The sequence below is a fragment of the Eumetopias jubatus genome, unplaced genomic scaffold (genome assembly GCF_037043125.1).
Source record: "Eumetopias jubatus isolate StellerSeaLion01/CBP00866 unplaced genomic scaffold, mEumJub1_p1.0 scaffold_9, whole genome shotgun sequence".
NCBI classification, from domain to species: Eukaryota; Metazoa; Chordata; class Mammalia; order Carnivora; family Otariidae; genus Eumetopias; species Eumetopias jubatus.
In genome coordinates this window covers 137,028,048-137,051,822 of record NW_028274815.1, presented here as the reverse complement: position 1 = coordinate 137,051,822, position 23,775 = coordinate 137,028,048, and the positions used below count along the sequence as shown (strand labels likewise).

General features: G+C 46.5%; 1 protein-coding gene across 5 annotated transcripts in view; it reads right to left on the bottom strand.

Moving 5' to 3' along the window:
* ZNF831 (zinc finger protein 831) overlaps positions 1-13,955 on the bottom strand; it is a 92,521-nt gene extending 78,566 nt beyond the window's left edge. For 3 of the 5 annotated variants that reach the window (XR_003606989.2, XM_028089115.2, XM_028089118.2), the window contains exon 1: positions 13,572-13,955. The gene's annotated coding sequence lies outside the window, so the exon portion shown is untranslated. Of the gene's footprint in view, positions 1-5,065; positions 5,148-9,501; positions 9,555-13,571 lie in introns of those variants that run through there. The other 2 variants (XM_028089116.2, XM_028089117.2) reach the window with 2 other exon arrangements.
* Between the last annotated feature and the right edge of the window lie 9,820 nt (positions 13,956-23,775).

Genomic DNA, 23,775 nt, shown 5'->3' with positions numbered 1-23,775 from the left:
ATTGAAAGGGGTCAGAATTGATGAGGCCCTCTGGCAGTGGCATTGTACTTTCTGTTTTCTTCAAATATTGAAAGGTCTTGACATAGAGTTTCTTCAGCTTCCTTTTTCCCACCGTTGGTCACCCTGCAGGCTAACTCAGCTTTGACGATGGCCTCTGTGTCTGATCCTTGCCCTCTGTTTTCTCGCCCACTTCTCTGAAGGGCCTCGATAGCTAAAAACTAGCATTTTAACCCACAGCAAGATTATTTTCCACTGGTTCTTAAGGCAATCCAGCTCAAGGACTCGCATGCTTTTTGACATCCATTTGAGATCAACACTGTTAGAATGCAAAAGAAACAGCTAGGAGAGAGGCCACAGGACACACAGGAGAGCTCTCACTGGCCGAGAGAGTTGGCAGCATGGATATCCCACTGTCCCTGGCTTAGAAAATACTGTAGGTTCTGCCACACTCGGTCTCATCAGCTGGACGTTGTGCCAAAATGATGGGGGTGTTCACATTAACAAAGCACTCAGTTTATTTAGTAAAATATTTCAAACAAAAAGTGGTAGAATGTACATTATTAGCACTGCTCAGGATGACATTAAATAGAGGAGTCCAGTTTAGCTTTCACATATTGAAAATTCATTTTTTCATCCATTCGAATGTTTATGGAACATGTACTCCATGTCAGGTGTTATTTCATGTGCTGGTTTCCCTTATGATACACCAGTACACAGACAGGTGAGAGAGCTTTTTTTTAAATAAATTATATAATGCATCAGAAAATAAGTGTCATGGGAAAAAAATCAGAGCATGGTAAGGAAAGGTAGGAGTGAGGTGGGGGGGTGTGGGAGGAGGCAGGCAAGGAGGGAGGGTTGCCATTTTAAATGGGATGGGTCAGGACGTCTAAACAAATACAGGAAGCTAGTGATGGAGTGAGCCACAGGGGTATCAGAGCCAAGGCCCTGAGATGGGAATGTGTTTGGCATGCTTGAGACATGATACACTAAATGCAAAGGAAATTCATTCACAGATACCAACCTGCCCAACTATATTTTGTGATTCCTTCAGGGAAAGTCTATTTCCCCGGACCTTTGTTTCCTCAACCGCAAAGCAAGGAGAAAAATGTCTAGGTACCAAGTGACCTCCAATTGTAGCTTTCGAGGTACTCTTCTCAGTTAAATAACAAGAGGCCTGTCCCCATCACCATTGTCACTGTTACTCTCCTCTATGGCAGATGGAGAAAGCACAGCTTAGAGCTCTCTTTTTGGCCAAGAGATGGGGATAAGCCAAAGGGGAGAACCATCCTCCAGGACCACCTCCCTTTATCCACAGAACATGAGTTTGAAGGTCACCTTTGCTGTTGCGCATCCCAACACCAGTTCTCCGCACCACAGGCCTGGCCATGTTGGAGGCTTATCATGATCCCTTGCAGCTCAGGACACATAAAATAAAATGGTACATAACACCATAATTCATGATCGCCTGGCAGGCTATAAACAGATTTGTGTGTTTACAGTATGAGATAACATAATTCAGAATATGGTATTGGAGATGGTTATTGTTTTCTATGATTATACTAATTAGGCAGGAAAACTGCAAACAGATGTGGTGCTGAATTCAAAGCAGAGTAGGACAGAGGGTCCCAAATATTGATGGAATTCAGAAGATTACAAGAGTTAACCCCCACCTATTCAAATGCCCACTCTGGGAATGCTGCATGTGGGCAGGCATTCTTTGTACATATGCACCTTGTGTGCACTGAACGCAATGCACAGATCCACATTACAGGGGCCTGTGGGCTCTACTTGTTAAAGTCATGTCAATTAGGACCACAAAGATGATGCTTTGGCTGACAAGCGATGGTACTCCTCCAACTTCTCCATCTTTTGGCAGTGCCAGGCTGCGCTGAACTTTGTTTTTTCAATTAAGCTACAATTTACATACGGTACTGTTTACCTTTTTAGTATATGGTTCTGTGAATTTTGATAAGCAGACACACTAGTGTAGCCACCAAAAGAATGGAGATACAGAAGAATACCTCCTCCTCCCAGTTACCCTACACCTCTTCTGATCACCCCTTCCCCTCCCCTAGCCAGGTAACCACAGATCTATTTCTGTCCCTGTTGGTTTGCCTTGTCCAGATGTGATATAAATGGAACTGCAAAGTACGTAACTTTTCTAGTCGGACTTCTTTCACTCATCATAATGCCTCTGAGATGCATCCAGGTTGTTGCGTGCTTCATTAGTTCATCCTTGTTATTGCTGGGTTGTATTCCAGTATGTTGGTGTGTCACAGTTTGTTTATTTACTTTCCCCACCTACTGGGTGGTGTCTGAGGAAGCACTTCAGAAAGTCAGGACATTCACACTGCCTAACAGCAAGGAGGCCACCCCTGTCCACGGTGGCAGTGGAGGCCATGTGGGAAGTAATAACAAGGCATCCTATGTCTTCCAGGCACTGCTATCTCCCAGGGAGATATCAGTGATGGCCCAGTGGGGAGCCAAATTACCACCCTCTCCAAGGACTAATAAGAAGCTCCTCCTTGGGGGTTGAGACAGAGTGAGCAACCTGGCCGTCTATCTACCTGCTTCTCCTGCTGAGCAGTATCAAAGAAAGCCAGCTAAAACAGGAGGTTTAATCAGTCCAGGCTCTCATAACACAGCACTGAAAAAGTCTACATTTCAATCAAAACTCATCTGCCATACCCAAGAAACAGGAAGAAACTGACTGAAAAAAGAAAATCCATAGATGCTAACACCAAGATGCAAGAAATGTTGGAATTATCTGACAAAGATTTTAGAGCAGCTATCATAAAAATGTTTCAATGAACACTTATGAATATGCTTGAAACAAATTTAAAAAATAGAAAGTTTCAGCAAAAAAAAAAAAAAAAAGAAAAGAAAAGAAAGAAAAGAACAACCAAATGGAAATTTTAGAACTGAAAAATGCTATAACCAAAATTTTAAAAACTCAGTGGATGGGCTTAAGAGCAGGATGGAAGGGACAGAAAAAAAGAATCAATGTATTTGAAGATAAAATAATAGAAATTCCCAGTCTGAACTACAGAGAGAAAACAGGGTGAAAAAATGAACAGAGTCTCAGGAACCTGTGAGACTAACAAAAAGTGTAATATTCATGTCATCAGAGTCCTGGCAGGAGAAGTAAAAGGGGACTGAGTTCAAACAGTACTTAAATAATGGCTGAAAACTCCAATTTGGCAAAAGACATAAAACCTACAGATTCAGGAAGGTAGTGAACCCCAAACAAGATAAAACCAAAGAAACCCTCACCAAAATACACCAGAGTCAAACTTCTGACCTCTAAAGACAAAGAAAAAAATCTTGAAAACAATGAGAAAGAAATGACACCTTACCTAAAGGGGAAAACCATTCTAATGACAGCAAATTTCTCATCAGAAACTTGGAGGCCAGAAGAAAATGGTACATTTTGAAAGGGCTGAAATAAAAGAACTGTCAACCCAAAATCTATATCCAGAAAAAAATATCCTCCTTGAATGAAGGGGAAATCAAAACACTCTCAAATAAAAGAGAACCAAGAGAATTTGTCACCAGCAGACCTACCCTAAAGGAATAGCTAAAGGAAGTTCTCTAAACAGAAAGGAAATAATAAAAGAAGGAAAGTTGGAACATCAAGAAGGAAAAAGAGGGGGCACCTGGGTGACTCAGTCATTGGGCATCTGTCATCGGCTCGGGTCGTGGTCCCAAGGTCCTGGGATCGAGCCCCACATCGGGCTCTCTGCTCAGAGGGAGGCCTGCTTCTCCCTCTCCCACTCCCCCTGCTTGTGTTCCTCTCTCGCTGTCTCTCTGTCAAATAAATAAAATCTTAAAAAAAAAAAGGAAAAAGAGTAGCAGAGTAAAAATATAGGTAAATACAGGTAATATTAGTATACCTATAGAAATATAGGTAAATTCTAAATTTCCCTTAGAACTTTTAAAATGATGTTTTATGGCTGAAACAAAAACAACACTGTCTCATATGGTTCTAAATGCATGTAGAATATTTAAGATAACCATACATGGGGGAGGGCAAATGAAGATAAAGTTGTTACACTTCAGTCCCAATGGTAAAATAATGACACCAGTGGACTCTGATGAACTACATGTCTACGATGTCATACAGAGAGCAACCGCATACTCAAGATGGGGATATCCGATGGAGTCTGCCTAAACCACGGGCCACAGATGTGGTCTCTCTGCAACTGTACAGCCTAAGACCAGAGATGATGTGTCTGTAGCCTTCTTGACAGAGAAACTAGGGGCCCAGCAGTCAGAGCACAGCCCATCTGTGGCTGGGGGGATCTACACAAAGTGGCTGCTCCCTCAGCAAGACCTACTTCTCTCCACACAGTCCACGAGCTCTGAAGAGCTCTGTCCCTACTGGTGTCCAAACTCCCAGTGCACACCAACATTTCCTGCTTCCTGCCTGCACTCCAGGATATTTACCTACTGTTTACCCAGCAACTCCAGACAAGCTCCAGTCTGGTTAACCCAGTCAACTTCTCTGCTGTTCAATGGCAAAACCACAGCTTCTCCAATGAGGTCTGAACCCCTTCCAAGTATGTCCTTTCTTGGGTAATCTCTCTACCCTAAGGTACCACGCAGAGTTGCCTTATATCTTATAATTGGTCTTTTATTACAGTTCATCATTCTTATGTTAAACTTCTGGAGTGTCAATTACTGTGGTTTCTGTCTCCTGATTAGACACAGACTACTACAGAATTCTAGGAGTGGTCCCGGGACACAGATCCCTAAAGATGGGATCTAGGGACTGATCTGGTCATGCCCCTGGACCTGAGTGTGATGCTGAGCTCCTTGCCAATGAGAAATGTGTTGCTTGTAACCCCTGACATGCGGTGGCATCACAATTAATCAAGCTATCATCTGTGGTTGACTGTGATAAAGTGCCAACTGCAGCACGTGCCTTGGGAGCTCAAGTGGCTTCTGCTCTTGCCGTGTTGGCAGTAATGATGACTACAAGGGCTGTGGTGTGGGATGAATGTTTCTGAGTGCCCTTGAGTGCTTACGGAGAGAAAATGACAAGCTCAGGTCTGTTAACTCCCACCTCAAGTCATGGTCTGAGAAGCAGACAGCCTCCATGACAGCCCTAAAAGAATCTCTTCTTTCTCGTAGCCACAGGGCCGACATTGCTGAAAATCAAACACAAAATGTAATGGTATAAGTTGCTGAATTAAAATGGCAGCTGAATTCACAGTCTTGCCAAGTTTCTCATGTAAAAATTAGGTCATTAATGGGGAAAAAATGAGATCCTTGAAACGTGGAATAAGGACATCTCATTGGACCTCAAGAAATTGACAATGTTGATGTCTGGGTCATCCTGAGTCTCTCTTAGCAGCAGCAACAGATTCCCCTCCAATGTCCAAGACCTGTCTCTGTCAGTTTAAAAGCCCTGTGATACCCTCATTTGGGGAAGACACCTTGAAAGGGGCTGCTCTTTCTTCTCTGAACCCACCCTAACTACCCCCTGTTGCCAAAAGACCCCTAACGAGAATTAAGTCTCAGCATGATTGGGTGGTCAGGTATACACTGTGACCCAGGAGGAAATAGCTTATCCACCAAAAGAACTGAAGGCCTTTGCTAATACATAGTCACAGAAACATGGGGAATATATATGTGGAAACAGATTCAAAGGACATTGAGAAATACATTAATGAGGGGCCACTTCCGTCTCTGAAAACCTTTGTGGTTGCCGTTTATTCAGGCCAAGTATGACTGTAGTGGATGCCACCCTTGGGATAGGCTCCTTGATTTCAATGTGATGTCTTAATTCCAGTATTGCAGAGGCCAAGTGGCAGCACTTAATTGTCAAAGGCAAAGTAGGCATGTCAACCACACAGCAGTAGGGACATGTCAGTAATCAGAATTCTCTAAGCCGCAGAGATCTTTAGCAGTGGCTGCTTAATCCTGGTGTCCCTAAGAGTGAAAAAGGTAGGGGCGCCTGGGTGGTTCAGTCAGTTAAGTGTCTGCCTTCGGCTCAGGTCATGATCCCAGGGTGCTAGGATGGAGCCCCGTGTCGGGCTCCCTGCTCAGCAGAGAGCCTGTTTCTCCCTCTCCCTCTGCCTGCCACTCCCCCTGCTTGTGCTCTCTCTCTCTCTCTCTCTCTGTCAAATAAATAAATAAAATCTTAAAAAAAAAAAAAAGAGTGAAAAACGTAGTCAGCCTACTAGGACGTTGCTTGGTCTACATGGCAAGAAACACTCTTAAGTGTGGTAGCAAACAACCTGACTCGAGTCACCAAATGGAGAATCATGGCCTTTCATCCAGTTCTCAGACCTAAGTCAGTTCACAGGCCAGAAGCCCCTGAAAGACAGGAGTGCTAGGTCTCCTGAAAGAGGACCCCCTGCTATTGCCACAAAGACACACTGTCGATCTTCCTTCTAAGCCTTCTCCCCAGAGGGACCTTTGGCCACATATTAGAGTGATGGAGGAAAAAGTAAATACTCGAACTTTTCCAGGGAATACTATATAATCCAAGGGTAAAGAATGCAGAGCAGGCTGAGGTCCTGCCCTGAGGGCAAGGAAACTCTGGAATGAACCACAACTTCATGGCCAACTGCAGAAATGAGGACTAGAATAGCTTTATGTGTGATCTCTATGCATACAGTACCAATGGGTCTGTTTACATATACTAATCATCCTCTACTTCTTTCTCCTTCATGCTTTTAGATTTTATGCATGAGTTATTGGAGGTTAACTTTACAACTTGGTCTTTAGGGAAGAGAATATTGAGGAAGCCCTTGACTGAATTTGAGTAGTAATTAATATAGCCCATGACGGATATAACGACTGTTTGTTCTCATTTTGAAAGAGTTAAAACTTCTTCAATTGTAGGAAGGAAAGATGTATCTTGTTAGGCAGAAATATGGAGTTGTTTCATTGTGTTAAGGAAGTCCCAATATGTACATGGAAGCTGAGTGGCCACAGGGGCAGGCCATGTCAGTTATTAATTTATTGCCTGTCAGAGCCAAATGCACCCTTCAACATATGCTATAGGATAAACAGTGCAATTCCTTTAAGATTTTAAAGACGGCACAATGTTAAGGGACATTCCAGGAAGGAGAGGCTTCCTGCAATTTTCAGCAGGGGCCAAGGAGAGGGTCAGTGGTGTGGGTGCAAGGACATCTGCTGGAGCCTACCCCTGCCAAAGTCCCCAGATATACTCCCCCTGCAATCTTGTAACCTCAGCCTGACACCAAGCTGTCTGTAGCCCCACACATGGAAACCAAAGCTCCTGTTCAGAATGTATACAGCCTGCCTATGGCCAGAGAGTCACATGGTTGTGTAGCTCCTTCTGTATCCTATGCACAGCCCACCTGTGGCTGGGGTGGGCATCCACAGAGAACCACTCCACCTCCCACCCACCCAGCCCATTAGTTCCAAAGGCCTCTGTCCCCACTGGTGCCGATTCCCAGTGTAGACCCATGTCTCCTATTGTCCATCACCTGCTGACTGCCTACACTCTGGAATGTGGCCTATCATTCACCCAGTAACTCCAGGCAAGCTCCAGTCTGGCTAAACCAGCCAGCTTCTCTGCTGTTCGAGAGTCAAGCCATAGCCTCTCCAATGAGGTAGGAACCTCTTCCAAGTTTGTCCTTCTTCTCAATCCTAAAGTACTTTATAAAGTTTCCTTACATCTTAGAGTCACTCTCTACAAAGGTATTACTTCTTGTCATAACCTTCTCTTGTTTAACCTGTGTAATTTCTACTTCCTGCCAGGATCCAGAATGCCACACCAAGAGAGACCATCTCCCAGGCCATAACACAAACCTTAGTAAGAACTGAAATCAGAGTGTTCTCTGCCCAGAATAAAATCAAATTGGACGTCAATAATGGAAAGGTAACAGGAAAATCTCCGAATCAGCATACCACTAAGTAACCCATGTGTTTAAAGATGAAATATCAAGGGTAGCAACAACAGCAACAAACACTGAATGAATGACAATGAAAATACAGCATCTCAGAATTTGTGGGGTGTAGCTAACACAGTGCTCAGAGGGAAATGTAGAGCACTAAAGGCTTGTATTTGACAAGAGAGCCACAAAGCAATAATCTAAGCTCCTACTTCAAGAACCTAGTGAAAGAAAAGCATCATAAACCCAAAGCAAGCAGAAGGAAGGAGATAATAAGGAAAAGGAAAGCAATTAATAAAGTTGGAAGAGAAAAATAATATAGTCAATGAAAGGAAAAATCTTCTTCTTCCAGAAGATCAATAAATTGATCTTCAGACTCTACAAATATTGAGAAAGGAAAAATGAGAGAAGACATGCATTAGCAGTATCAGGCAAGAAGCAGGGATATCACTACAGACCTTGTGGATACCAAATGGATAAAAAGGGAATTCTGTGAATAAGCATGATACTCAGATAAATTTGATAACCTAGATAAAATGGACAAATTCCTCAAAAAGCACAAACTATCACAATTTGCTAAATATGAAAGAGATCACTTATATAGCACTCTATTAAGGAGACTGAATTTGTAATTCGAAAACTCCCAAAAAAGAAGTCTCCAGACCCTGATGGTTTCACTGAAGAATTCTACATAATGTTTAAAAAAGAATCAATGCCAATTCTATACAACCTCTTCCAGAAAATAGAAGGGAAGGGAAGACTTCCTAACTAATTTTAGGAATCTACATGTTACCCTGACACCAAAACCAAAGACAGCACAAAACAGAAAACTATGGAGCAACATCCCTCTTGGATATAGAGGCAGAATCCTTCACAAAAATATTAGCAAACAGACTACAATATAAAAAGAACTATACACCATGGCCAAGGGTTCCAAGGATGTACCGATAGGATCCACCACATTAACACAGTAAAGGAGGAAAGTCACATGATCACACCAACTGATGTAGAAAAAGCTTTCGACAAAAGTCAGAATCTACATGTGGTAAAATCTCTCAGAACACAGAAATAGAGGGAAAGTTTCTCAACTTGATGAGGAGCATCTACAAAACATCTACAGCTGATATTACACTTAATGGCAAAAAACTGAAATACTTCCTCCTTAAGTTCGGGAACAAGACAAAGATGCCTCTCTTATCATTTTCATTCAACACAGTACTGGAAGTTCCAACCAGTGTGATAAAGCAAGAAAGGAAATGAAAGACATATGGATAGGAAAGGAAGAAATAAAACTGTCCCTTTTTTGCAAATGACATGATTGTTTATGTAGAAAATTCCAAGAAATCTACAAAAAAAATTCCTAGAACTAATAAATTCATCAAAGTCACATGATACAAGTTCAACATACAAAAGTCAATTCTACTTTTATAACTAGCAATGAACAACTGGAAACCAAAGCTTAAAATACAGTGCCATTTAGAATCACTCAACAGTATTGAAATACTTAGGTATAAATCTAATGAAACCTATACAGGACCTATTTGCTGAAAAGTGGAAAGCACTAATGGAAGAACTCAAAGAAGGTCTAAATGAAGAAGGAGACATTGTGTCCACAGATTGGAAAACTCACCTTAGTAAAGATGTCCATTCTCTCCAGACTGACACGCAGGCTCAAGTCCGTTCCTATCAAAATCCCAGTAAGACTTTTTATGGGCATAGACAAGACTATTCTAAAATTTATATAGAAAGGTAAAAGAACTGGAATAACTCAGTTTTGAAAAATGATAGTAAAATGGAAAGAATCAAATCAGTCTACCTGATTTGAAAACATATTACACAGCTACAGTAATCAAGACTGTGTTGTATTCACAGAGGAAGAGACACACGGATCAAAAGAATTTTCTTAAAAACCAGAATTAGACCCACACGAATATACCCAACTGATTGTGAACAAAGGTTCAAAGGCAATTCAGTGGAGGGAGTATGTAACTTTTTCAGCAACTGACATGCATAGGTACAAAAAATAAAGGTCAGCCTCAACCTCACACCTTATGTAGACAAAAAACTCAAAATGTGAGACAGGCTTGAATGTAAAATGTAAAATCAGAAAGCTCTAGAAAAAAACACTGGAGAAAATCTTCAGGATCTAGGGCATAGGAAAGAGTTTTCAGGGGCGCCTGGATGGCTCAGTTGGTTAAGCATCTGCATTTGGCTCAGGTCATCATCCCAGAGTCCTGGGATGCAGCCCCATATCAGGCTCCCTGCTCAATGGGAAGTCTGCTTCTCCCTCTCCCTCTGCCCCTCCTCCTGTTCGTGCTCTCTCTAAAAAAACAAGTTTTCAACGTCAAGAACTAATGATGTAATGTATGGTGATTAACATAACAATAAAAAATTTTAAAAAGTTTTCAGACCTGAGCTGAAGATGAAAAATCCTTGCTCTGTGAAAGCCCCTGTTTATAAGACAGTGAAGAGCACCTACAGACTCACAAGCTCATGACATGTTCAACATTATTAGCCATCAGAGAAATGCAAATTAAAGCCACAGTGAAATATCACTGCACACCTATCAGTATGTCAAAAACAAAAAACAGTGACACCACCCAACACGGGTGAGGGTGTTGATTCACTAGATACACTGGCGGGGTGAGTGTGGAGTAGTACAGCCATTCTGGAAAAGAGTTGGGCAGTTTCAAAAAAAAAAAGTTACACATACAACTGCCACCCAATCTAGGGACTGCACTCCTGGGCATTTATTCCAGAGAAAGGAAAAGTTCTGTCCACACAAAACCCTGTACACAAATACTCATAGCAGCTTTATTTATAAGAGCAAAAAACTAGAATCAGCCCGGAAGTCCTTCAACAGACAAATGTTTAAACCAACTGTGGTACATCCACATCATAGAATACTACTCAGCAATAAGAAGGGGTGAACGATTTTTTTTAAGACTTTATTTATTTACTTATTTATTTGAGAGAGAGACAGACAGACAGAAATAGCAAGAGAGACCACGAGTGGGGAGGAGAGGGAGAAGCAGGCTCCCTGCTAAGCAAGGAGCCGATGCGGGGCTTGATCCCAGGACCCTGAGATCATGACCTCGGCCGAAGGCAACGGCTTAACTGACTGAGTCACCCAGGCGCCCCAAAGAGGTGAACTATTAATATACAGAACAATTCAGATGATTCTCCAGAGAATTATGCTGAGCAAGGAAAGTTAATCCCTAAAGGCTACATGCTGTGTGATTCTATCCATATAACATTCTTAAAGTGACAAATTCTAGAACTGGAAGATAGATTGGTGGTTACTAGGAGCTAAGAGGAGGAGGGCAGGAGAAAAGTGAGCATGACTGTGAGGGTGGGATACTTGTAATGATGGAAATGGTCTGCAAACTGACCATACACCAACATCGATATCCTAGCTGTGATCTGCAAGACGTTACCGTTGGGCGAAACTGGATAAAAGCTACGGGGGTCTTTCTGGGTTTCTTACAACCACATGCAAATCTACAATTATCTCAAAACAAAAGGCTAATTTATTAAAATAGTAAATAAATAAATAAATGGATAAATAAATAACTGAAATAGGAACCACCTTTCCAGTGTGTGAGTCAATGTATTTAATGCAGCACCTGTAGTTTCCCTAAACTAAAACCATGTCCCTAGCCGGGAGTGCCACAAGGCTCCCCTTGGAGAAATGGACTCAACGTGCATCATTTTCCTGGACGTGGTCTTCTTTGTACCAACCCCTTTTCCTTATGTATTCTTTTTTTTAATTTTATTTTATTATGTTATGTTAATCATCATACATTACATCATTAGTTTTGGATGTAGTGTTCCATGATTCATTATTTGCATATAACACCCAGTGCTCCACGCAGAATGTGCCCTCCTTAATACCCATCACCAGGCTAACCCATCCCCCCACCCCCCTCCCCTCTAGAACCCTGTTTGTTTCTCAGAGTCCATCGTCTCTCATGGATTGTCTCCCCCTCCGATTTCCCCCTCTTCATTTTTCCCTTCCTACTATCTTTTTCTTTTTTTTTCTTTTTTAACATATAATGTATTATTTGTTTCAGAGGTACAGGTCTGTCCTTATGTACTCTTATATTCGAAGGACATAGGACATTACTACCATATACGGAAAAGCTCCACCATGGCTATGAATACCAAATGGTCATCATGAAACCACAGCTAAAGCAATGAAGGTCTGCAAAGACCGCGCTCACTTGGTTGCAAGCCAAAGCAGAGAAAAGGTTACCTCTTGATGTCTCAAACGGGCCCTGCAGAAACTCCCCGCCAGTGTGGCCATCCCAGGGCCACTCAGCCACCACTGCAGCACCACACCCAGAAGGGCCGCGTGGGTGCTGGAATCCCCAGACTCCAGAGACAACACCTGCCTTTGAGTCTGCTGCTACTGACAAACTCTGTGACTTTGAATAAGCCACCCAACTTCTCCAAGCTGAGTGTTCCTGATATAAGAAGTGGGGCTCACGTCCACTTTTTCAAAAAATTGGAAACACAGTAAATGTGATTGGTGTGTGCACAGCAGGTACTACACGTTAGGATTTTCCCTCTTAATCAAACAGAAGTCCCCCACCTCCCTTCTGCAAGCTTGGTTCTCTGCATACATGTTTACAATTTCTACCAGGAGAAAAGTCTCTGCCTGGTACCTGTTTGCCTCTTGTGGTGGCCTCATTTCCCATAGGTCACCACGAAGTGATCATGTGGATTCTTCTGGATGACCCCAATCACGTGGATTTCCTCCTCCGTGACCGTACCCCTTCCCCGACTTCTCAGCCGAAGTGCAAATGAGGAAGCCCATCTTCATCCCTTGGCTTCTCAGGGTCTTCCCACAGCCCCCAAGATGGCTGCAGAACCTCCACACTCGCTCTGACATTAGCCTTGTGGTCCAAAATGCCTGCTCTTATCTGGGGCAGTAGAATTAGGCACATTATTTTAAACTGGCCCTGACGTTGATTCTGCTTTTCCCAGCCACCCAATGCTATCATTTTTCTAGCTCGCATCCTGTCCCTCGCTGCATTTTGGCAGATAACATCTCTGGTTTCATTCTTACAGAAAGATTTGCTACGGGAACAGAGAGGCACGTTACCTCTCAGAGCATGGCTCCATAGCTTATCTGACAGACCCTGCAGCTCTCAGCTATTTTGGACACTGGGAAGCCAAATATGTGTGTAAATACGTGGCCCAGGGTCCATGGTCCCTTGTAAATCTCATTGAAAAATGCTACCCTTGGGTGATCAGTACAAGTGCCATAAATAGGATCTGTATCAAATACCTTTTTAGAATCTACTGTACATTTAGTTTTGCAAACTCTTGGGCTAACATAACTAATATTTCTAAACAGTTCACACCTCCATTTTAATTAGGTCTATCATTGGAAAAAACTGCTTACAATGCCACAAATTTCCTATAGGTTGTTTTATGTTTAGTCAAACATGGATTGTGGACCTGGTTTCTGACAGCCATTATGAATTGCAGTAAATATTTTGACAAAAGCAACAGTGCTGTTAAGCACACAAGAGAATTACTGAACTGGGTCAGACCCAGTTTTACGTGGTATTTCTTTTTAACTGCATGCTTGAAGATAAATATATCATTAAGAACACAGGGTAAAAAAAAAAGTTTGGTTTTTTTTTTAGCTGGCTTCTTCTATATGCTTGTCTCATGGGACATGTTACATACCTTTATGAAGCGTGATGATTTTCAGCCAATGATGCTCCAACTCAAACACAAATGACCTGGCCAGAAACTGAGAAGATATCCATAGTTCCTGAAGAGACCTGTGGGCAGCCCCCTCCCCGAGGACAGAGGGGGCTCACACACCCTCCTCCCACTCCACGTAGGGAGTTTGCGACTCTTTGCTGAGAAGGTGTCTGAGGCATCTTCCACCATCCCCACTCGGCAGGCAGCATCTCAAAGCACAGAGAGATGCTCCCTGCATCTTAGAAAATAAAGCAAAAGAGGATGGCTCCCTCATTGCTTGGCCTTTGAGGCAACTCTGTATCTAACTGGGAAAAGCACCATTCTGAGCAGCACGGAGGAGACTCAAGCAGAGACGAAACCCGGGCTGGCTCAGAAATAGGAAGTACATTATTTTCTATACATTACTTAATGTCACAGTAGCAGCCCTTAGAAAACAGGAAGAGCTAGACACAGGGGAAAAAACAGAGCCACAGCTCGAGTCTGGTAATTGTGACTATTGATCTAACAACCATAAACAGAGCCTGCCCCCTGGAAATGAGGGTGTGCAGCCCCCTGCACCACAGGGGAGGTTTTTCTGGGCAGGTTGGTAAGAAGTAGAGTCAGTGTGGTCCCTTCCTGGCTGTGGGGTTGGAAAGAGCATCTGCACAGCCTTCACATGCATACCTGGAGCTTCCCAAGGGCCCAGAACGAGCATTTCCACTGCAGGTGATATGGTGGGAGACCTCACAAGGATCTCTGGGGTGCTGTCCCCACTTACAACTTGAATAGTCTGTCCAACCTGGAACTGTTTCCATTCATTTTTATTTGTAACACATTGCAGTGAACTATTATCCCGACAAGTGCCGACGAGTGCATTTCAGGTGTCCCTTAAGTTGTGCACCCTGAGTCCCCCTCTCTCCCTACAACTTTGGAAGGACCAAACATGACAGCAATGGAGAGGGAAAAATACAGTTGTTCTAAGTGGTGGAGGCTGACAGCAAAATGGGGTACGCTACTGGAAAGAAGTGCATTCAAGAGAGAAACAGGGTTGACCAGATGCAACTCTGGACATGCGGACTAGGGGCACATCAACTCCTTTAGACCGGTGTCCCATTGCTCTGAATGTGCTAGTTTTTCACTGGGAGAGGGAGGCTTCCTTGCCCCACTTTGCCGTCAGTAATGTCCAGCTGGTCAAGTATCTAAGACTCATGTTCAGCTAGGTTGGGTTTGGGGGCAAATTTCATCTGGCTGAGTGATCTAGGCTTTGGAAGAACCAAATGATGCAGATTCACGTGGCTTCCACTCCCCGTCCCCCCAGCATCAGTGAGCAGGCACCTCACTGGCTGTGCCAGAGGCCACAGGGAGGATGCCATTGAAAATGGAAAAGTGACCGATGCAGAGCCAGCTTTGATGCAACCGGTCCATGTGCGTGAGACGGAACTCGGCTGGCATGTGTGGCATGGCCACACCTCAGAGTCCCCTCCTCAAGCCCCCCGGACATCCCCAGAACCCAGAAGCCAGGAGTAAATACCTGCCTGGCTCTGACACCGTCCATTCTGATTTGCTGGTGCTTGCACCTCTTCCGTTGTTAAATACTGTCAGAAACACCCCTGGCCACAACAGACATACAAACAAAACTTTGCCAGAGCCCAGAGGAAGAAAGTTTCGGGAGACTTCCTGGAGAAAATGACAGATGAGCTGGGCACTGCCGGATGTGGAAAAGTTTGATGGCAGAAGTGGCAGCAAGAGGCAAGCTGGGAAGGCCGGAAAGTTCACGAAGGCCAGACTTCTACATGCTCCCCTGCCTCAACAGGGAGAGGGCCATGGGCAGCCGTGGACAAGGGGGGCACGGGGGCTACTGGAAACACAAGCTGGCATGAGCCAACAGACACCCAAGCTCTCATGGTGAAGACAACGGCCTTGCCGGTCGTGGGGGGGAGGGCCCTGGCAGCTTGAGTGCTGTGGAAAAGGAGGGACCAAAGCAGAAAGGGGTGAGGCTCTCTGGGACACTGCCACCCCCACTCTCTGAGAGGCCTGGTCCAGAAGCTTGGCTAAGAAGGTCCTCAAGGACAAATTTGTCTCTATATCCTAAAAGGACTTTGATTTGCCTTTTTTCTCCAAAGTTACAGTCTGAAAACACTTCATTAAGATAAATTAGTGAAGAAGTTTCCTGTACAAGAGCTAAAACATTGATTAAAAAACAGTAACAGCAGGGGCGCCTGGGTGGCTCAGTCGTTGAGTGTCTGCCTTCAGCTCAGGTCGTGATCCCAGGGTCCTGGGATCGAGCCCCCGCGTCGGGCTCCCTGCTCCACGGGAGGCCTGCTTCTCCCTCTCCCACTCCCCCTGCTTGTGTTCCCTCTCTCGCTGTGTCTCTCTCTGTCAAATAAATAAATAGAAATCTTTAAAAAAAAAAAAAACAGTAACAGCAAAGAAAAAAAAAACCTTGGAGTTGATTGAAAATAAATACATTGACAATGAACTGATAAACATCCAAACATCCATACAATGGACCATCATTAGGCAACAGAAAGGAAAAGAAGTCCTGATACCTGCTATCACGTGGAGGACCCTTGAAAACGTTATGCTAAGTGAGAGAAGCCAGACACACAAGGCCCATGTTGCGGGCTTCCATCTCTAGGAAATGTCCAGAACAGGCAACCCCACAGAGACAGAAAGTGGATTTGTGGCCGCCACGGATTGGGAAAGTGGGGGGGGGGGGGGACTGCTAATGGGTACAAGGTTTATTTGGGGGTGCTCAAAATGTTCTGGAACTAGATCATAGTGGTGACTGCACAAATGTGTGATTATGTTAAAAAACACTCAATTGTACACTTCAGAGGATAGATTTCATGGTGCGCGACTCATACCTCGATGTAATAATAATCAGTCCCCGGCCAAGTTCTTGAGCGCCAGAACATAACTCTCCAGAGCGGGTACAACAGACAGCCCATGAGCTCACCATTGGCAATAGTCACCAAAAAAAGAAAAGAAACATAATTTCCAAAGAATGGTGAACTTCCTTTCTCCAGCCTTTTTTTCCCCAAGGAAACAAATAGAAAAGATCTATCACTCCCTTGCCGGGAGCTAGTTTCATCTGGCAACACCGCAGTCTCCCATGGCTGTTCTTGCGACAAAGCGAGCTTGTGCAGGTACAGGCAGCGACAGCAGAACCAGGAGGAGACGCCAGGCGCCCCAGGGTCCCAGTGAGACCGGGCCAGGAAGAATCACACACACACACACACACACACACACACACACACACACACACACACACACACACTCCTGCTGAATCACACACTCACTCACACACACACACTCCTGCTGAATCACACACACACACACACACACACTCCTGCTGAATCTCACACACACACACACACACACACACACACACACTCCTGCTGAGAAGCCGCGGAAGAATCACACACACACTCCTGCTGAGAAGCCACGGAAGAATCACTCACTCACTCTCTCTCTCTCTCTCTCTCTCTCTCTCCCCCCCCCCCCTCCTGCTGAGAAGCCGCAGCCAGGAGCAGAATGAGCCCCTGCCTCTGGGTTTCGGCCTCGGGACCTTCCCCAGTCCCCGAGGGTGCCGTCCGGGGGCAGAAAGAGGAAGGGAGAGGCACTGGCTGGGGGCTGGCCCGGCCACCACCCCTGCAAGCAGGGCACAAAGAAGTCATTCCCGCTGCCTCCCAAGTCAATAGCAGCTGCCAGACCGGTCCCCAAGTGCTGTCCCTCTCCCCACGTCCTCCCACCTGCCTTTCCAGCCCCACCTCTGGTGGCCCTCTTCAAAGCACTGGAAGGACCCAGAACTGTGCCCACCTAGCACAGTGTCACAGTCCCAAAAGTATGCACCAAATCAATGAATGTTTGTTTGTTTTTTTGAACACAGTACGTGAAGAACCAAGGCCACACAAGGCCGAGCAAGACAGATACCACCACCTCCTCTCTGCAGAATCTCCCAAGATGGACATGCACGGCCCATCTCCTGCTCTGTACGTGCAGCCCTTCCCCAGCCGCATGCCCCATGTGTCGCCAGCGCAGCCTCCCTGCCAGGCCTTCACGCACGCCCTGCCGTACAGCCCCCGCAGTGCCGGGCACAGAGGCAGCGCTCCGGCAGCGTCTGCTGAGTGACGAGCCCTGTCAAATCCCTCGCTCTCTGGGCCAAAGGCAGACCTCGCACCAAGAGCCTTACAAACGTACAAACCAGGCGGAACCCTCCTGACACGGGAAGCCTGAGGCTGGCCTCTCCGGGGGCAGGGGTCACAGTGGCACAGGCAGCTCTGGGGCTCTACAACGAGTCACCTTGGGGACACGCGCACTCGGATTTGCATTCAAGTCCGGTCGTCTGGGAGGTCAGCTCCCCTCCGCATCCTCCACACACTGTCCTCACTGTCAGAAGAGGTTTGTAATCACAACCCATGTAGGCTGGGAAATGAGGTGCACCTGTCAAGCCCCTTCAGAAAGGAGCACTCCACAGATGTGTGACCTCGTGCTGATGGCTGCAGTTCTCATTTCTGTGCAGATAGAAAAGGGCCCCCCCCCCGAAGGGTAACTGCGTGAGTGCCCCATGCAATTATCTGTCTGCACGTCCTTGGGGCCACTTAAACAATGTTTTTATTTAAAACATGATGCATCCAGCCAGTTTTTGATTATCCATGGTAATGGGGGTCAAGGATCAGCTGAATAATTGAAATGGAAACTTGATTCCCACGGAGAGCTTCCCTCTCCCCCACCTCCTTCCTTCCTTCCGCAGGGGAGAGAGGCGCTGTGGGACTGTGGAAGGGGCGCTGGGCTGGAGGCCGCATCCCGGCCCTGGCCAGGACTTTGTGACTTGCTTACTGGGGGGCGTGGAACAACGCCCTTCCCTTCAGGGGGGCTGCGACGGGAAGGGGCTGGACTGCAGCGTGCCTCAGCACCAAGCTGTGCGGCACCTTTATTTATAGGTACAACACATTTCTTCAAATTGACTTGCTTTTACCACTTAATGTGTTGCAAACAGTATCATTACTATAATAATAATACTCCTAATGGACATGGGCCTCATCTATTTTTGTGATGTCCATTAAAATAACTCCCTAAGCATTATGCTTTCTTAAAAGGGTCTTTCTCAAAAGATACCAGGCAGAACTTCACTGAGATGACGTCCTCATGACTCACAGGACAGCTTCCCCCAAACGGCCCTGCTCCCCTCTCCCTGGGCAGCAGAGCTCCCCCTTTCCTGACCCTTTCCGGAACAGCTCCCATCGGGCCGACAGAGATGGCTCCATCAAGCTGTCTCCCGCCTCGCACCGGCTGTGATTGCGGCGTCGGGGGAAAGGTACAAAGCCTCCCGGGGCCCATTACCCCCAATGTTCTCCTGCCGTAATTGCCAGCTGCCGTTCATTTCCCCAAACCATCGCCCCTGGCTGCCTGAGTGACAGCCGAAAAGCAAGGGTTAGGCAGGGCGTTTTGTTTCCCTACAAATTGTATCCCTGTGGAGGAAGACGTGATGTGGCACTTGAGCACTTGGCTATCAGACTTTTAATCACAGTGTAAAAATGAAATCACTTCCAGCACCTGAAGGGATTTTGCTGGCGTCACCCACTGTTTCTGTAGATTAATATTTTAGAGCAGAAAGAAAAAGCCATACATTTCAACTGTAACAAGAAAAACTGGTTTCTCCCCCCACCCCCCAACACTTCCAAAAGTTTCTTATGTAAGGCCTTTTTTTTCGTTTTTATTTTTTTAAAGGGAAGAGTTCACTGGTCCAGATGGGGAACAAAATGGCAGGGTTAAGACCCCACCACACCCCACCACTTGGAAAACTGGCTAATCAGTGTCTTTTGGATGTATTTACAAAAACAATGTTTAAACATTTCGATAAACAGATTAAAACACAGATTTGTATATTAGCCTCTGCCAGCTGCCTTTCCAAGCCGAGAATCCTTTTATCCTTATGAGACCAAATGATGATTGTTCCTCGAATCCAAGGCCTGGCCTGAGAGATCCTGGACCTTCCTGGAGATTTGGTTTTCTCTTCCTCTTGGTGGCCTCTGATCTATTTCTGACTGTCCTATCCTCTGGGTGTGTTTTTACTGTAAGTTCCCCCGAAGCCTTTTTGGAAGGAAGTAGAGCTCGAGTTGTAAGCCACCCAATTTCCCTCCAAAGCCAGAGTCCAGAGTCCCATCCACATCCAGAGGGAAGGGGTGGCGTGACCTCAATGTCATGCTTCCAGCAGCACAAAGACCTCCAGCTCCCAGCAGGAGGACTTGCATTTAAGTGCTGGCAATTTCAGGAGCTTTGGCTGAGCACCAGGGAAAACATACACCTCATCCACACCTTCCTCGGACTGCCCATCATTTCCTACCCCCAGGAGAGCTTTTTTAGCACATCTCTCAAGACCAGGCTCTGAAGATGAAGTCTCCCAATGTGAGAGAATTCGCCCCCTCACTCAGTGTCCCCAGCCCACCGCTTAGCATGCCCAGTGGATGAGGGCTCCCGGAATTTAGAGATAAAGCTACTTCAAGGATCATGTAACCCAGCAATGTCAAGTGCAGGTGCACCAGTCCCCTCCCCTCCTGGCACCCATGGCTACTTGGTCATGGCACTCTTCCCCACAGAGCTACGCATCAGAAGCCTCTTTATCTGGACCTCTACAAAACCATCTACCATGAAATCTGTACTAAAACCAATCGACCACGTCCTCATTGTAAAGGTCACAGAAGGGGGACCAGAACCCACCTCTCACCAGAGCCCACGCCATTCCCTGCAACACCAAACTCTGGCTGCCACTATTTTTGTCGTGGTGTTACCTGCACATATGTGCAGATGCAGACACATGTCCAGGTACGTGTGCCCAGCCTTGTTTGTTTTCCTGACCTGCCTGTTCTGGCTTTGTCCAATCTGTCCTTTCACTTCCCACTGCCTTGAGAGGATCACAATAACTGGGGAGAAGATAAGGGCAAAGTCCAAATAGGTAGATACTAACACCCAAAAAAGCAATGAAAGAAAGAAGACATTACCCCTCCCAGGTGTCTGGGACTTTGCATTCAACAGGTATATATTCACCAAATACTGCTTGAGTACCAACCAGTTTCCAAACTCTAGGTCAAAGGATCAGGGGAGAGTAAGACAGATAAAGTCCTTGCCTTCATGAGGCTGACATTCTAGTGAGAGACATCATCATAACTACAAAAACACATCAATGAGTGGAGTAATCTCAGACAGAAATGAGTGTGATGAAGGCAGAAAACTGGAGTGGTTTGATGAGGGAAAGGGAAGAAGGAGCATGCCTGGGAAGAGACCTGAAATAGAAAAAAGATTCACCCATGAGGAAACATGAGGGCACTATGTGCAAATGCCCTGAGGCAAGCACTCCTGTGGCAGGTTAAGACGAGCAGAAGGCTAAGGGCATTCTGGGTAAAAGCAAAGAGGAGAGAGCTGGAAGACAGGCCAGAGGGCAGGCAGACGAAAGATGGTGCAGAGCTTTTTAGGCCACAGGAGAAATGTTATTCTAAGAAGCATCAGACAATGTGTGGAGGTGAGGAAAGCAATTGAGAGAAACAACAGGGTCAGAACAAAAGAAGGAACTTTTCAGAGTCTACATGAGAGAAAGTGAATGTAAGGAGAAAGAACAAATTTGCAAGGGCTGCTGTGGATCATGCTTCTACCTCCCAGGGCTGAAAAAATCCAAGCAAAAAAGCATGCATTATCAAATCGCTTATTGTTTTCTGCCCTGGATCTGGTGCTCATAAAGCTGCTCTGAGACCACATAGGTGCCCATTCTAAAGGGGTTAGCCAAGCCTCCTGTGGGATTTACCAACAGGTGTGACTATGCGCGTGTGCATCTTTGGAGAAGTCCCCACTCTGGATGCATGTTTCCCTGTCCCTGCGTGGGAAGAATGGGCCCGGGCTGTTTAAATGTTCCTTCCTCTCTCAGGCATGACCCAACTGGCTTTGGCTGAGGGGACCTCCCCCACTTCCAGGGTCCCATGGCAGCAGGCATATCCTTCCTCACGCACTCAGCGCCGTGTGCCGTACTGATCAGTTTACACATCACTTTCTCTCACTAAACGAGGCACTCCTTGACAAAAGTTTAACTTTCTTAGCCTAGCCCCAAGTAGCTGCTTGGTGAGCAACTGCTGAGAACAGGGGAAAGCCAATGCTGCCCGGGGCTTTTTCAAAGGAGTTCGCTGCAGCACGAAGCGGCAGGGCAGGACGTCCCTCTCTGAGGCTGTGCTGGCCCAGGCATCTTCCCACAGAGTCCCTGTCCCTCAGCAGGGACACCCCACCTTTGACCTGCCCTTCACAGGGTGCGCTGGTGGACCCTCGGGACCATCAAACATGTCCATCCAGCCTCCCAATCAGGTCTTGGCAACTGGGAGACCCAAGCTGTCTGGGTAGCGTCCAGCACAATTAAGCTCTTCACCTTGTGGGCCCCTCTCAGTGAAGCAATCTGCTCCTTCTGCCAAGCCTTCTGCTCCCCAGGAAGTCCAGCCCGTGCAGATGTGCCTGGCCTAGTGAAGAGAGCCAAACAGAAATCAGCCCTGACCTCCTCCAAAGTCAGCCAATGGGTCTGGAGCATGCTTAATATCTTGTAGACTCCTTCCTGTTCTCCTTGGGTCCAGTTGCACAGAATTTGGCTCAGAGGGGAAGAACTCGGAGTGTGGGGGCTAGCAGCCAAAGCACGTGTTCTCCTAAGGAAGGTGGTGGGGAGACCAAGGGAGGGGTGAACTCAGGAACAGGATCTGCATGACACGCTGCTCCAGGTGCTAAGCTGTGAGCCACTCAGCAGGTTGGGGATGACACTGGTGGCCAAGCAGGATTTTGGTCAGACTGTCTGGCCACAATCGGTGAAAGCTATTCCCTACCTTCATCCTGGCCCCTCACAGATCCACTCCCCACACCACAGCCAGAGGGACGGTTCCCAAAAACACAATTACGTCCACCACCTCATGCTGGTGACAACCCCTTGGTGCCCATCGCTCTTGGAGCTCAGCGATCTGCTCTGTCTGCATTATCCACGAGCACCAGCCTCTGCCACCTCCCTAGTTCCTCCCCAAACCTCTCATCGTATTTCTGCATCCCAGCCACACTGGCCATGTAGCTCCTCATGCTCCAGCCTATGTCACTGCCCCCACTAACCCTTCAGCTCTCAGCCAGTTCCCAGCTCCTGAGGGGGAGCCTGCTGCGATGCCCACTCCCTGACCAAGCCAGACCCCCGCACTTACCACAGTTCTCACGAAACGTTACATGTGTCAGGACTTGCTAAATGACACAAACCCCACAGGCCAGGGACCCTTCTGCTTTGTCACCAGCTCCAAGTGACAACCAACTCCGTTGCCCTGCATGAGTAAGTGGACGAATCGTCCACCCAAACTGGACAGCTCAGACCATCCCCCCAACCCCCGCACTCCTGCTTATGCTACTCCCTCAGCCTGGACCTCCCACAGCTTACTGTTCATCAAGACAGATCCAAATGCTGCCTCCCCAACAATGGCCTTGGGGTCCCCCCAGCTGGAAGCAGTCCCCTCAGCAGCACATTTTCTGCGGCACTTTGGGGTATATCTTTACCCACCTCCCACTGTAGTGAATTTAGCTTGGTTTCCTGAGTTCTAGGACCTTCAAAGGTGAGAGCCACACATTTCATATTGCTGTGCCCCTTGTGGCACCTGGGGTAGCACTGGCAATGACTCATAACAGAAGAAACTTATTGGATGATAGGCCAGCCACGCCTCCGATCTGTGGCGTGAGGTAGGCAGCCATCATGCACACGATTTCACAGAAGAGGAAAAGGATGCTCACACAGGTGAGGCAGCTTTACCGAAACACTCAGCCAGGCGTCAGCGGAGACACCCTTTAGACTCAGGCTACCAGCCCCACCAGCATGCGTAGCCCTGAAAACAAGCTCCCTCGCTCAGCCTGAATGCCCTCGCTCAACAAGAGACGGGCAAGAGGCAACCCACTCCTGATCAATGTCCCCTGTGCTCAGAGCCCGTCTTGGAGAACGTCTCCCAGCATGAGGGTTTCAGCTAGCACCAACGTCCGAGGCCAGCCCTACTGACACTGACAGCACCAATCCCAAACCATCTCAGTTCTACTGGTGCAAATCTCCATCAAGAACTTTTCAAGACAGTGCTCCCTCTTCAAAGAGCCCATGCCCAGGATCGAGGTGTGGATTCTGTCTTGTATTCAGCGGGCAGTGATTCACCCGCCGGGCAGC